Source organism: Cervus elaphus, chromosome 16 (genome assembly GCF_910594005.1).
Source record: "Cervus elaphus chromosome 16, mCerEla1.1, whole genome shotgun sequence".
NCBI classification, from domain to species: Eukaryota; Metazoa; Chordata; class Mammalia; order Artiodactyla; family Cervidae; genus Cervus; species Cervus elaphus.
In genome coordinates, this window is record NC_057830.1 from 14,982,602 (window position 1) to 14,997,865 (window position 15,264).

Below are 15,264 nucleotides of genomic sequence, written 5' to 3' on the forward strand. Positions count from 1 at the left end.
GACTCTTGAGAGTCCCTTGGACTGCAAGGGGATCAAACCTGTCAATCCTAAAGGAAATCAATCCTGAATATTTATTGGAAGGACTGATGCTGAAGCTGAAGCTCCAGTACTTTGGCCACCTGATGCAAAGAGCTGACTCATTAGAAAAGACCCTGATGCTGGGAAAGATCGAAGGCAGGGGAGAAGGGGGCAACAGAGGATGAGATAGTTGGATAGTTGGATGGTAAACTCAATAGACATGAGTTTGCGCAAGCTCGGGGATTTGGTAAAGGACAGGGAAGCCTGGCATGCTGTAGTCCATGGGGCCGCAAATAGTTGGACATGACTGAGCAACAGAACAACAAGTCATTCATGCCCCTTGTGTTAATATATGATCATTGTTATCCATTCACTTGTGAGTGGACATTATGCTTGTTTCCAGTTGTTGACCGTTATTTCCAACGCTGCTATAAACAATGTGTGGAAATTTTCTGGTGTACACAAGCAGGCTTCATCTAGGGTATATATACCAAGACGTGGATTGCTCAGTTGTAAGGTTCTGACTTGGCCCAGAATACTCTTGAGTCTTGCCCCTATAACCCCTATGCAGTCCATCCCTCTGTGCTCTGTTCCAGAACAATGACTTGCCGTTACTTCCTGTCTTTAGGACTTAGATCAAACCTGGAATGCCTATCCTCCCCTCTTCCATCTCCTCTCTTCTCTTTGAAGTCCAGCTCAGGGCTCCACCTCTCAGGCTGATGACCAGTCTCCTCTGCATATTTTGGACTTGGGGAGGAAATAGTCAGTGCTAAGCTCCGGCTCTGCCATCTCCTGGTCTTGTAACTTTAAAATATGTTTTAATCTATGTGGTCCTCAGATCTGCATCCCTAAAGCAGAAGGGAAATGCTACCAGTGCTGCGTGTGACTGGTGCCAGGCTTACATGATGTACAGTCATGCCGCAGTTAACACAATGGCTGTGGTTGGGATCATACGCTTTGGAATGAGATCATTGTGGGCTTGAGGATTAAATGAGTCAATGTATATAAAAGACTTAGCACAATGCCTGGCACATCGAAAATGTGAAGTAATTTCTAACCATTGTTAACACTCACACCCCTATGAAGGAGTCACTATTTTTATTTATTTATTTATTGGTCACACCATGCAGCGTGCGGGATCTTAGTTCCCCGACCAGGGATTGACCCTATACCCCTTTCAGTGGAAGCACAGAATCTTAACCGCTGAACCACCAGGAAAGCCCCTATTCCCAATTCACAGATAAAGACACCAAGACACTGAGCGATTATACAGCTTGTCCAAGGTATATGGTCAGTTAAGATTTGAACTCTAACAAGTCCAAGCCCCTAATTGCAGTTTGGAGATGCGAGCCCAAAAACAAAGTCTCAGTATCAGAAAGCATTTTTGCCTTTTCTACCTGTTGGATATTTGGCCAAATCACTTTGACTTGTGTCTGAATCTCTGTTTTTCTCTCTCTGATGATAAAAACTTTCAGATGCAAAAGCCTGGCCATTTTTGCATCTGGTACTTTCCCGGTACAGCTGGGGCAAAAGGAGGCATTTAAAAATGATTGAAATGGTTCATTATTGCCTCTCTCTGTCTTTCTCTCACCTAAAAACCCTCAGTTTTATGAAGTAATAAACCTAAACTGTAAACATGTTTTTCAATTTCACCACCATCTGTCTGGTGAGTCATAAAGCTCCCTGAAATGAGGTAGGAATGAGGACCATCCTGTCAATGAAAAGATTAAACTTTAGGTTTTAAAGTGGTAAACTAGTTACCAGAAACCTTCAGACCATTCAGAGTTTTTAAAGAACAAACGCCCCACCCTGTATTTCTCTGACCCATTTACACAGGTACCCCAAGCACTTGTTAACAGGATTCAGTGTTCGTTCTGCCCTAAGAGGCAAGGATTTTATTGTCTGTATGTTATTTTAAATCGTGATAAAATACACATAAAATGTATCATTTTATTTATTTATTTATGGCTGTGTTGGGTCTCCATCGCTGCTCAGGTTTTTCTCTAGTTTTGACGTGCAGGGGGCTGCTCTTGAGTCGCAGTGCACGGGTTTCTCATTGCAGTGGCTTCTCTTGCTGGGGAACTGGGCTCCAGGCTGCTACAGCTTCAGTAGTTGTGGCTCATGGGCGTCATTGCTCTGTGGCATGTGGGATCTTCCCAGACCAGGGATTAAACCTGCAATGGCAGGTGGGTTCTTTACCACCTGGGAAACCCATTTTACATGGCAGCTCAGGCAAACTAATATAGAAGGAGAGGAAGCTACAGGTTATCATGATCATTACATAGGATATTTATTGTTTAAGGAGGATCTATAGCACTGTAATGATCACATTCAAGAAAATTACTTTACTTGAAAAAAAAAAAGTTGCTTATCAGGAGATGATTCTGATGTGGCAATACACAAATGTTTTCAAACAGCTAGGACCTTGTAAAAGGAGGCTCTTGTAAACAGGATATTCCTGTTGGCATGGAACTGCATATTTGCTTAGAAAAACAGTGCCCTGTTTCTGCAACAGCCAACCAATGCAAACAAGGAAATATTGATGGAGAAATAAGAAAATCTATACATCATAGAAAATCCCCTGGACATGAATGTAGATAAGACCAGCTGAAGAGTGACAAACGATGTCTGGCAGACAGAGCAGCTTGCCCTTTGAAATGTTTAACATTTTCCTGGAAAAGTCACACTCAGGTGGTTTGTAAAGGAAAGGCATAGAATGTCAAAGCGGGAAGGGAGCTTAGGGATAATTTCATCTATCTACCCAGGTGTTCTGGTTGAAGAAATGGAAGCCCAGAGAGGGGACGGGACTTGCCCAGGGTCAACAGCCAGCTAAGATTTCTGAGTTCAGCTTTCTTCATTCCAAGTCCACAAGTCCTTCCCTCTTTGCCATCCTTTCTTTCATTCTTCTACATCTCTCTCTTTGCCTGCTTCCTCATTGAATTCTTTGAGTGCATGAGGGAAAAAAGAAAAAAAAAGTACTTTCTACCAGCCAATGAACCCTTTTCACTGCTCTCACCATCCCTGGGATCTTGGCAGGGTGGGCTTTATGCTCTCTCCCACTGACCTGGGAGTGTCTGAGAATTACTCCAAGTTATGTCTGTGGGACTGACAGGCAGGGTGACACCCTTCTCCCCCAGCGCCCGATTTATTGAACCAGGGTTGGGGAGGAATAGAATGCCCAGCAAAATCTTTTCTCCCTGGCTCTCTCCATCCCCATGAAGACCTTCGAGGAAACCTTTTACCTCGTGATAGGTGGGAGGGGAGGGGGCCAAGCACCTCACAGCATCCAGCACACCACACAACACACTTACAGCACACATAGACACAAAGCCCCCAGAGGAACACGCCAAGCCCCTGAGGAGTCCAGACAGTACAGAAATGTGGAGGGGGAGCGAGAGTGCGCTCCACTCCTGCATTTGAATCCAGCTCTGTCCTAACCCTGGGTGGGTTCCTGAACTTCTCTGAGCTTCCATTTCAGCATCTGAACACGGGGTGCTAGGAGGATCCGATGAGATGATGCACCTAAAACGCTGGGTCCGGGGCCTACTACTGATGAGTGGTCATCCATGCTGCTGTTTTTATATGAGCTGCTGCTTGTCTAGGGTTTAGGATTATTTCCACTTTGGACTCTGGGGGCCAAGAAGACTCAGGCTAGTGGGATCTGACAGGCTCACTGCTCCGGACTAATCCCTCTGCCTCTCTTCCCTCTCCCACCCCCACTCCACCTGCCCTCCCAAGGGTCTCACTGAAGGGCCAGTCTGTTCATGTTCCTCCTTGCACAAGAAGCTCCTTCAGCTGCCCTTCATTTCCAGGATCAAGTCCAAACTCAAGCTTGGATACAAGTCCTCCATCAGCTGTGCCTGGCAACCCACCATGCTCAAGTCTCACAAATTTGCTCATGCTCTCTAAACAATCATTGCTATTTCACCCTGCCACATCTTTGCACAAACTTCCCCTGCTTCCTGGTCCACTCCTCTTGATCTAGCCTCGTGGTTCTCAGAGTGTGGTCCTTGGACCACAGGGACAACTGCATCATCAGGAAACTTGTCAGAGATGCAAATCCTTGGGCCCCACCCCAGACCTACTGAATCAGAGCATGGGGACCAGCAATGTGGGTTTCAACAAGTCTTCCTGGGGATTCTGATGCACACTTCAGTTTGAGAACCGCTAACTAGTGAAAACATACTTTACCTGGGCTTCCCAGATGGCACAAGTGGTAAAGAACCCACCTGCCAATGCAGGAGACATAAGAGACACAGGTCCAATCCCTGGGTCAGAAAGATCCTGTGGAGGAGGGTATGGCAACCCACTCCAGAATTCTTGCCTGGAGAATCCCATGGACAGAGGAGCCTGATGGGTTACAGTCCATATGGTTGCAAAGAGTCAGACATGACTGAAGCGACTTATCATGCATACATGACTAGTGGAAATATACTTTTCCAAGCTCATGTGTTGTTGCTGTTAGGCTGAATTGGGTCTTTGTTGCTATGCACAGACTTTCTCTAGTTTCAGAGAATGGGGGCTACTCTTCATTGTGGTGTGCAGGCTTCTCATTGCAGTGGCTTCTTTTGTTGCAGAACACAGGCTCTAGGCACAGACAGTGGTAACAGACAGGCTTTGTTGCTCCACAGCATGCAGAATCTTCCAGGACCAGGGATTGAACCTGTGTCCCCTGCATTGGCAGCCGGATTCTCAACCACTGGACCACCGGGGAAATGTAGTTATTGCTTTTTAAGGATGTTCTTCCCGACTCCCTGCCGCCCTTTACAAAGAGAATGCTTCCTTCTCCAAAGCTCTTCAAAATGTTCCTTGAACTCTGAACATACCTCCCAGCACCGCTGGTCACATCTAGTGGCTTCAAGTGTTCTCTCTTCACATGCGTGTCCTGCATTAGCCAGGAGAGCCTTGAGGCCGGGGACCTGGTCACACTGAAGCCTGTATCTGCCCCAGTGCCCAGCATAGGGCCTGAAACATGTGATGAATGTGGCTATATGGTAGCTGTATTTTTTTTTTTTTTAAATGGTAGCTGTTTTTTTTTTTTTTTAAAGAAAAAAAAAAAAAGGTAGCTGTGATGAATGTGGCTATAAACCTTCATATCCTGAGGATCTTCACTGTAGAACTTAGATTTGCCTACATTTACAAAGCACATCAAACTCTATCACCTGGCCCAAGTTCAGGAGCATGGGACAACAAGGGTTTCTAATACTCATCAATCTATGATTCTTTGCCTCTCTCCCTCCCCGGTATTCAGTCCCCATCTCCCCGCTTCACCCCGCACATAGCCAGAAAGTCACTCCTACATTTTATTCATGTACTTGTGCCTCCTATTTCCTCATATACTTGTGGCAGGTTAGTTTTCTTTTAATCTTAATGTTTAATTGTGGTAAAATACACATAAAACTTACCATCTTAACCATTTCAAAGTGTGCAGTTCAGTTGAATATACTGTTCAGTGAATATACTGTTGAGTATATTCACTCTGGCATAGTTTAAATGGGGAAAAAGTAATGATTTAAACTATTAGGAAACAAACAAACAAACAAAATTGGTAATCTAAGAATATTCTCACATCCACAATGAGATTTGGAATTCTCAGAGAGGTGTGCACACTCCATTTTGAGAATATTAGTCACAGATAACATTTATTGAATGTTTAGTAAGTTCCAGGCACCATGCTAATTGCTTTTAAGCATCTAATTTAATAGTTACACCAAATCTAGGAGGCAAATATTATTATCGTTTCCACATTACAGAAGAAGCTAATACAGAGAGAAAAAGAGTGATTTTGCTAATGAGCTGCGGCTCTCTGGATTCAGACCTGCTGTGCTAAAGCATCTGGCACTGCCCAAATCCTAGGCTGGCCTTCTAGAATTCCCCAAGTCCCTCCAGAGGACATTTGTGCCCCTTGCTTCACTGTCAGCTATCTCTAAGCACGGACCATCTCTAAGCATGGACCATGAATGATCCATGCAATCTTCTCTCCAGTCAGGCCATTTCCCTGCCATTCAGACTGAGCCTTTGCTTAGCCTCATGGAAGCACAATCCCTTATCTGAAACTGGACCAGAGCTGAAATTCTCCATCTGTCACTTGGCACCTCTGTGGCCTAACACACTTTGCTTCTCCTGCTAAGTCTCAGCTCTTTCCCTCGTAAACTGGGAATAATCTAGCATCACCATCTCTTACCTAAAATCCTCCAGGCCAGCTGTGCCTCAGAGCTCAGTGTGTTTCAGATTTTAGAAAGGTAACAAGCCTACCTACTGAGTATTACATAACATCCCACGGGAGTCGGCAACAGCATTCCCAAATCAAACACGTTACTGTTTTTGCAGCAAAAGTCTAAATAGTCACACTGACTGGGATAAGGACTCATATTATTTCAAGTTAGAATTTGACCACTAAAGAAGTTACAAAAGTGTTTTTGCATTTTTTAAGCATTCTGGGATTTGGAATGGAGATTATGGATTAGTACCTGTCTCAGACGGTTACCTCAAGGACTACATACACTCAAAGAACATGCAGATCCTTTTCAGAGGAGGAACAGATACCACTGGAGGAGCTGAAGATGCTTAACAAAACGCAGCTCTTCACTTCTTGCCTTTTCCAAATCGTACATTTTCCTTCAGCTCCTTCCAAACTGTCTTCTTTGACTTTCCTGTTTGGGACCCACTTCCTCAAGGTGCTCCTGCCAGACCAAGACTTGCTGTCTTCATAGCCTCCTAACTAAAATCTCTCCAGAAAAGCACTCCTTTGATCTCGCCCTTCAGCTTGAAAATGTCAGCTTGTACCTCCTCCAGTCAGCTGGCCTGTGCCATCATTTAGGGACGTTGGAGGTAAGCTGTTCCTAAAGTTGGGTGCTTTCTTGCAAAAGCATGGTCACGTGGAACCCACATTTTTATACAAAGATGAACATGACCATTTCTCCCACCAGAAACCCCAAACAGCCCTCTTTTGCTGGTAAATGGTGGAGGGAGGGACTTCCCTGGTGGTCAGTGGTTAAGAATTCACCTGCCAATGCAGAGGACATAGGTTCGATCCCTGGTCCAGGAGAATCCTACATGATGTTGGGTAATTAAGTCTGTGAAGCCCACCCCCTCTAGAGCCCCTGCTCAGCAACAAGAGAAGTCACCACAATGAGAAGCCCGCCCACCGAGCCCACCGAGTAGCCCCTCCTCTCCACAGCTCCTCATCCAGGCGCAGCAACGACCACCCAGTACAGCCAAAAATAAACCGATACTTCTTTTTTAAAATGCTTGCGGGAGGGTGAGCCAAGAGCTGATGAGCCAGCTGGGCTAATCTCTTGGCCTTCTAGGGACAGGCCAACCCTAGGTCCCTTCAGAGTCTAGCACTTGCCAACAGTCGGGGCATGACCACACCAGGGGCAGGGGATGCCTGCGGAGTACATGGAAATGTGGCGAGGGCAGAAGCAAGGCCTCCCTTGTGGACCTACGTCAGCTTGTAGGGTGATGTTGTTGCCTGGATGACGATACTGCCCCCATGGGAGGGAAAAGGCTCTTCCCTGATCTAAGCCATTATTATGTGGGTCCTATTCTGGCCACAGACACCGCGTGGGTAGTCAGGCCTCTGCTGTTATTTCAGCCTCCGGGGTGAAAACATCCGAACAGTGGAATCATTTCTGTTCCTGGCTCCAGATCATACCGTGCAGACTTCGGACGCACCGTTGTGCGTCTCCACCTAACACCTCACCAAGCAGAAGGGCCTCCTGAGGCACATCCACTCTTCTTCCTGCGTTTCTGGCTGGCTCGCAGCTGGCACCTTTGCCGCCGTTTGGGCCGAGGCCCAAGGCCCAGAAAATGAAGGAACCTAGCAACCGCTGGGGACATAGCCCTGCTGGGTGAGGCTGGTGGAGGGAACATCGTGCTGGTGGGAGGTGGGGCCTGAGTCGAGCTAGCCAGCCTGGGATAACAGAAGTGGGGAAGGAGAGGCTGCCAAGGGGCTGGGTGGCTGCCAGCACCTGCCTCAGGGGCTGCTTGCGCCCCTCGTGGCGGCCTCAGGAACTGCAGGCCGACGTCCAGGCTGACTGTTACTGTTGATTTCACCAGCTTTGATGATGCCGGAGTTGGCCTCTTCGGAGGAATGTAGACCTGTCTGCACCCGAAAACCAAAACCGAGTCCAAGGGGCGTGGCCGGGTTGCTGGCGGAGAGGCCCCATCTCACTTGGGCGGACACGGATGTCTGGAACGAGGCCTGGCCGAGGGGCCCGGGAGGTGGCTTCAGACCCAGGGCCAGCCACGCCGCTTTCCCACATGTGCAGACTTTGGCTTCTCTAGAGCGAGACGCCAGGGAGGGAAGACGTCTCCCCGAGAGAGAGGAGAGTCGGGAGCTTTCCCCTCTGTGTGCAGCCTCTTGGCTGGGAGGCGGCAGCTCCAAAGCGCCTAAGTGGGGCTTCTGCCAGGATTCGGAATATTTGTGTGAGATATTTAGAATCATTAGAACCCATCACGGACTACTGACCTGCCCAGTACTAGCCACGAGGAGGCTGTGGCTGTCGAGTATTTGAAATGTACTTCTAATTCATCAGTTTTCAGAGAATCAGTATGAAAAACTTAATTATTTAACTACTAAAAACTTTTCTGAAAGTGAAAGTCGCTCAATCATGTCGGACTCTTTGTGAACCCGTGAACTGTAGCCTGCCAGGCTTCTCTGTCCATGGAATTCTCCAGGCCAGAATACTGGAGTGGGTAGCCATGCCCTTCTCCAGAGAATCTTCCCAACCCAGGCGTGGAACCCAGGTGTCCACATTATAGATGGATTCTCTAAGGTCTGAGCCACTAGGGAAGCTCCCCTCCCCCCGCCAAAAAAAAGTTTGTATACTGAGCTAAATATATTAAAATTAATTTAACTTTTTTTCCATTAAAAAATGTGGTTACTAGAAAATTGAAAATTATACTCATGGCTCATGTTGTATTTCTATTGTTGGACCCAACATGCCAACATTTCCAAGCTTGTTCTTGCTGTTCTCTCTGACTGGAATGCTTTGCTTCCAGCAGGACATTCCTCTTTCTCTGTATTCAGATCTCAGTTCAAAGTTGTCTTGCATGACTGCTAAACTGTCCCCCTCCATCTTCCTTTCATCATATTGTTCAGTAGTATTGTCTTCATAGCACTTTTCAGCCTTTCCATACAGCATTTACTGTCCCCTCTCCCAGCATCCCTCTAAAAAAAAAAAAAAAAAAAAAAACCTGAAAAACCAACCCAGTCTCTCTTCATCCTTCGAACATACGCTCCTTGAGATCTGAGACCTTGAACATCCTGGTCACTGTGGTCTCCTCGGTGCCCACAGTAAATATTTGTTGAGTGAATGTTGAGAGGCTCCTCTGAGGGGGATATCCTTCAAGTGCCTTTGTTTGCCTTCAAGATGGCCAAAGCCAAAATTCTAGTCTGTGTGCCTTAAACGGACATTCTCATGGCTCCTTTGTTTCCCCTTTTCTGCTTACTTGTCCTGGGAAATGGAAAAGCAAATTTGAATTTGCATTACTGTCACAGTGCTTTCCTTTGTTGGTTTACCATTGAGCTTCAGGGTTAAGAGTTCAGGCTTTTGTACTAGTTTGGGTTCTGCTCTTCAGCTCTGTGATCCTGGCTGGGTCACTGTCTCTCTCAGAGCCCCAGGGACCCCTACGTGCTTATCTCTAAGGGTCCTTCCTGCCCAAAAGTGAGGATTTGGGCGTCTGGATTTCGGGCTCTGCTAAGGGCACTTCCCTGTGTCCTGCACTCCAAAGCCACTTTGCTGGTACTGCAGTCTCCATTAACCAACTGAAGGTGTCCTGGTTAATTTGATTTCCTGGTTAGGGGTCAACTAACAAAAGCATCCTTATTGAAGACGTGAATAGTATGTGAATTCATTTTCCAGCTCTAGAAAGTTACTTCATCAAATACAATGACACATTCTTAGAAAGTATTAAGGAGGTGTTGCTGTTTCCCTCTCAAATTTAAAACTAAGTACTGGGAATAAGTCAGAGACACCTTTGGGGGCCCTGGGTCAGTTAAGCACAGCAGTGTAACTTCAGGCAAGGGACGGCCTTCATCTCCAGGGCATTTGTTTTCTTGTGGGGAAAACAGGGGTGATATTACCCAGCTTCCGGGGGGCATTGTAAGGATGAAAGAAGATACATATAAAGTGCTTAGCAAAGTGTCTGGCATATAGCGAGTGCTCAATGGTTGGCAGGGTCTCTGAACACTGTAGTTCACTGAGCCCCACACTTAATTAAGGGAGGGCCAGTCCAGGACAGAGCTGCCCCCACAATCCTGACCTGCCTCTGAAACCCTCTGGGGTCCTGGACAAGCCCCACCATTCCCCGGCCTCAGTTTCCTCTTAGGTGAGATAAGGCATCTGATTAATCTGTGTTTTTCACGCAGATGCTGGAAGCAGCCCGGCTCTGGATGCCCAGGGGTCTTTATTTCAGTCAAACTTAAGTCTTAATCCCTGTTCTGGAAGGCCAAGCACCTCCTCTCCTGGACGGCCAGCTCCTTCCCGGGACCTCCCCAGGTGCTGGCGTCCAGCCCAGCCTAACTGTTGTGTGTGTGTTTGCACAGCCGCTCCACGGCGGCCCCCACCCCCGAAAAGCAGTCCTGTGATGCCCTCTGGAGGAAGCAGGGTTCCCTTTCCTTTGCTGTCAAGCATTCAGCCTTGGGGTGGAGGGGGGTGCCCAGGGATTGGACCCAGTTTCGGGCTGCAGAAACAAGAGAAAAACACATGCAAACACATGCCAGCTCCGGGAGAGGGGGCCTGTTCTTTCTACTCCTGCGTCTCAGGCCCAGCGTGGGCCTCTTCCCTGAGCTTCCTGCCTCCAGACTTCCCTAGTGACGTCCTGGGCCACCCAAGGCTTCTGGTGCAAAGCTCCCCCAGGACACCCATGATCTATGGGGATGGCAGCTCCCCGCACCTGCAGACTCACTTCCGCCGTGATCCACTCTCCAAGACTGATTTATCAATTAGGTATTGCAGATGCAGCTACAGAAAGATTTACTTCCAGAGCCTCTTTTTCTATATATAGGTACATTCTCCAAAAATGATAAAACAAGAAGGCTGCCAAGTTTAATACATGTGTAATTAAATGTCTACAAAATGTAACCTTATATCAACTGTCTTTGCAGCTGGCCTTATAGCTATATATAACTCATATTTAATATGCAATGTGGGTGAATTTTAATATGCATGATATGGTGTGAGGGTGGGGCCTTGGCAAAGAACCTTGCCTGGGGCCTCCAAGGCCTAACACATCCCTGTCCTTCACACCGTCTGCTGTAGCCCTTCTGGAACATTTGCTGTTCCTCCCATGAGCTCACTTTCTCTGGATTCCAGGCCTTTGCCCCTGCGGTTCTTCTGTTTGGAATACCCTCTCTTTTTCCTCCCCACCCCTGACCCTCTCCACCTTGACTGGCTGATTCCCATTGACTCCCCCAATAGACATCTCAGGAGCCATTTCCTCTGGGAAGCTTTCTGATACCCAGTCGGAAACCCCTGCTACAAACTTCCTTTCGTTCATGTCTGTGAGGAAAAGAACATGACACGAAGGCCCAATACTTTTTGCCACCCCACTTGTATTTACATTGACCCTGACCACATTGGGCTTCCCTGGTGGCTCAGAGGTTAAAGCATCTGCCTGTGATGCAGGAGACCTGGGTTCGATCCCTGGGTAGGGAAGATCTGCTGGAGAAAGAAATGGCAATCCACTTCAGTATTCTTGCCTGGAGAATCCCATGGATGGAGGAGCCTGGTGGGCTACAATCCACGGGGTCGCAAAGAGTCAGACAATGACTGAGTGACTTCACTTTCACTTTGATAACACTGAGGACCCAAACTGGGTCTGATTCACCCCTGTGTCCCTAGCACTTGGTTCAGTGCCTGAGTCATTCTTCTCATTGAATGGCTGGTGGATGGCCAGGGAAAGGGGTGATGAATGGATGGATAATGGACAGGTGGATGGATAGATGAGTAGGTGGGTGGATAGATGGGTCAATGGATGAGTGGATAGGTGGATGGATGGGTGGATGGATGGATGGGTAAATGGGTGGATGGGATGGGTGGATAGGTGGATATATGGAAAGTTCCAGCACTGGAGAACAGGAAAGGAGATCCATCATCTGGTGTCTGAATTTCTTCCTGGGTGCCCTGCCAACTGACAGTTTACACTCTGCTGGATGTCTTCAGAGGGCAGTAAACATCTGACTCTTAGTCAGATATCTACTGACTTAGTCTGTGATTTTGGCCATGTCGATTTCCCTCTCTAAGCTTGCCTTTTCATCTGTAAAATAGTCTCATAACACCTAGACCATAGGATCACATGGGGTTAAATGAGCTGACTTACATAAATTGGAGGGTCAGTTTTGTCACTTGACATTTTTTTGGTTCAAATTCCATTCAGCAGCTACAAGAAGCTCCTTCCTCAAGTTGATCTAAAACTTTCTTTCTCATATTCCACCGGCTCACTGACCACTCTGGAGTCTTGCATGCTAAGGAGGGCCAGGGCACTGATGTAGCAAGGGACAGAAAAAGCAAGAACACAGACATTTCCTTGAGCCAATTGCCCTGTCCTGCCCGAGCACTGGGTCTCTACCCTGGACCAAAGGTACCAGAACAACCAGCGTCCAAGTTTAATGACATCCTGGGGTTGCAGTCAGCAATCTCAGAATGTGGCCAACTCTAGATAATAAGACAATACTTTCAGGGAAAACAACAACAAGCAAATTGCAAGAGGAAGATAAAAAAAGCAGGGAAGGAAATTTTAGAAGGAAAAATCCAGAAAAGACATAGCAACCAAATGCTATACGTGGATTTCGTTTGCATCTTGAATGGAACAAACCAACTATTTTTTAAAAGATAATGATGTGATTGAGAAATGTAAACACTGAGATACTGAAAACACTGAATTACTAAGAAATTATTTTTAATTTTTTAGGTGTAGTTATGGTACTTTGTATGTGTGTGTGTGTTTCTTATCTTTTGGAGATGTCCACTGAAACATTTATACATGAAATCATTTGAAATTTGGTTCAAAAGATCTATATGTAGGGAGGGTGGGGATGGGAAATACGTGAAGTATAGATGAGATAAATTTGCCTATGAATTGATACATGCAGTAGCTGGGTCCATGGAGGCTTATTATATTGAGTTTCTGGTTTTGTATGTGTTTGAGATTTCCTGTAATAAATTTTTTTTTTAGCTTCTTGAACTATTCTCATTCCTGGAGATACCTTGAATGCTTTGGTGTAAGTGCCTATATAACCCTTCTTCGAGGGTGAGAGGTGGAAAGAGTCAAAGTCCTGGGCATGGGCTTCCCTGGTGGCTCAGTGATAAAGAATTCACCTGCCAATGCTGGAGACATGGGTTCGACCCCTGGGCCAGGAAGATCCCACATGTCTCAGAGCAACTAAGCCTGGGAGCTGCAACTTCTGAAGCCTTCTTGCCCTACGGCCTATGCTCCACAAGAGAAGCCACTAGATTGAGAAGCCTGCTCACTGCAACTAGAGAAAAGCTCATACAGCAATGAAGACCCAACATAGCCAAAAATAAATAACTAAATAAAGTTATTTAAAAAAATAAAAAAGCCCTGGGCATGGTGGGAGAGGAGCAGAAAGGAAGGATGGGTGGCAACCACTCTATTATCTACCTCAGTGTTTAGCTCTGTACTGGCTGCCATTTTGACCCCCTGCATCATGCCAGCCACTGTCCTAAGCCTTCTCTATTTCCCCATCTCAATTCATCCTGCAGAGAAGGCATTTTCCTCCCAGGCAAGAAAGCTGATAGTCAGGGAGGTCACATAACTTGCCCCAAATCACAAAGCTCAAAAGTGTCCAAGTTCTACCAGGGAAGTAGGGTGACAAAAAGGAAATGCAACAGTAAAACGAAGGAGAAAACAAACAAGAGACCTGGGATCCATGAACAGTGTCATCAACCTAGGAAAGCAGGGAAGGATATTCCCCGGTAAGAAGAGGCCTGGAGAGGCAAGACCAGATTGGAGCAAGAGAATGAGAGGTCTCAAGAGAGGAGTTTCAAAAACACCTGAAGGAACATCTCATGACATTGTTGTTGTTGTTTAGTAGCTCAGTCGTGTCTGACTCTCTGCGACCCCATGGACTGCAGCCTGCCAGACTCCTCCGTCCATGGGACTCTCCAGGCAAAACCGGAGTGGGTTGCCATGTCCTCCTCCAGGCCTCATTACATAGAGGTTGGAAAAATGTGATGTTATCTTTCTTGCAAAGAGTGTAAGAAATGATTAATTTAAAAGTTAAGCAGAAAAAAACCCTGCAAATGTTATAGCATAAAATATAAGATAATTTTGGGGGGCTCAATCTAGAGTTGGGAAGGTACAAGTTCACAAAACCAAAAATCATTTTTTTTAAAATTGAGCTTCATAGATTCAACTATATGAAAACTAATCTTTTTCCTCTGCATGGCAAAAAGTGCCATAACAAATTTAAAACAATTGAAATTGTTTTATTGGAAAAATTATTTGGACACAAAGATCAGTAAAGGGCTAATTTTGGTAATATACATAATGTAAGCATTCCTAAAATTTAATAAGAAATAGACCAACAATCCAATAGAAAACTATGCAAAAAACTTGGACAGAAAATTCACAGAAAAAGAAAATGTGCTTAGAAATATATGAAAAAATGCTCACATGAGAGAAATGTGAATTAAAACTACAGTGAGATACTTTGAGATTGCTATGGACTAAATTGTTTGGTAACACCCCCAGTTGGGCAAACACACTCATACAGATTGCTGAAGGGAGTACAAACTGCTCCAGCCTCCGTGGAGTGTCCTTTGACAGCATCTATCAAAATTTAAAATGCCTGTCTTGTTTGAAGAAATGTCTATCTGACTCCGCCCATTTAAAAATTGTCTTTTACTGTTGAGTTGTAAGAGTTATTTATATATTCTGGATAATAGTCTCTTACTGCTGCTGCTGCTGCTAAGTCACTTCAGTCGTGTCCGACTCTGTGCAACCCCGTAGATGGCAGCCCACCAGGCTCCCCTGTCCCTGGGATTCTCCAGGCAAGAACACTGGAGTCTCTTACTAGATATTTGCAAAAGTAGGAAGTCAAGAAACACCTGGAGTAACAGGCAAATTTGGCCTTGGAGTACAGAATGAAGCAGAGCAAAGGCTAATAGAGTTTTGCAAAGAGAATGCACTGGTCATAGCAAACACCCTCTTCCAACAACGCAAGAGAAGACTCTACACATGGACATCACCAGATGGCCAACAGTGAAATCAGACTGA

General features: G+C 46.1%; 1 non-coding gene across 1 annotated transcript; it reads left to right on the forward strand.

The window, feature by feature from the left end:
* The first annotated feature begins 11,609 nt into the window (after positions 1-11,609).
* Positions 11,610-11,681, forward strand: TRNAH-GUG. Its single transcript has one exon. It is a non-coding gene; the product is annotated as a tRNA-His (tRNA).
* The last annotated feature ends 3,583 nt before the right edge of the window (positions 11,682-15,264 follow it).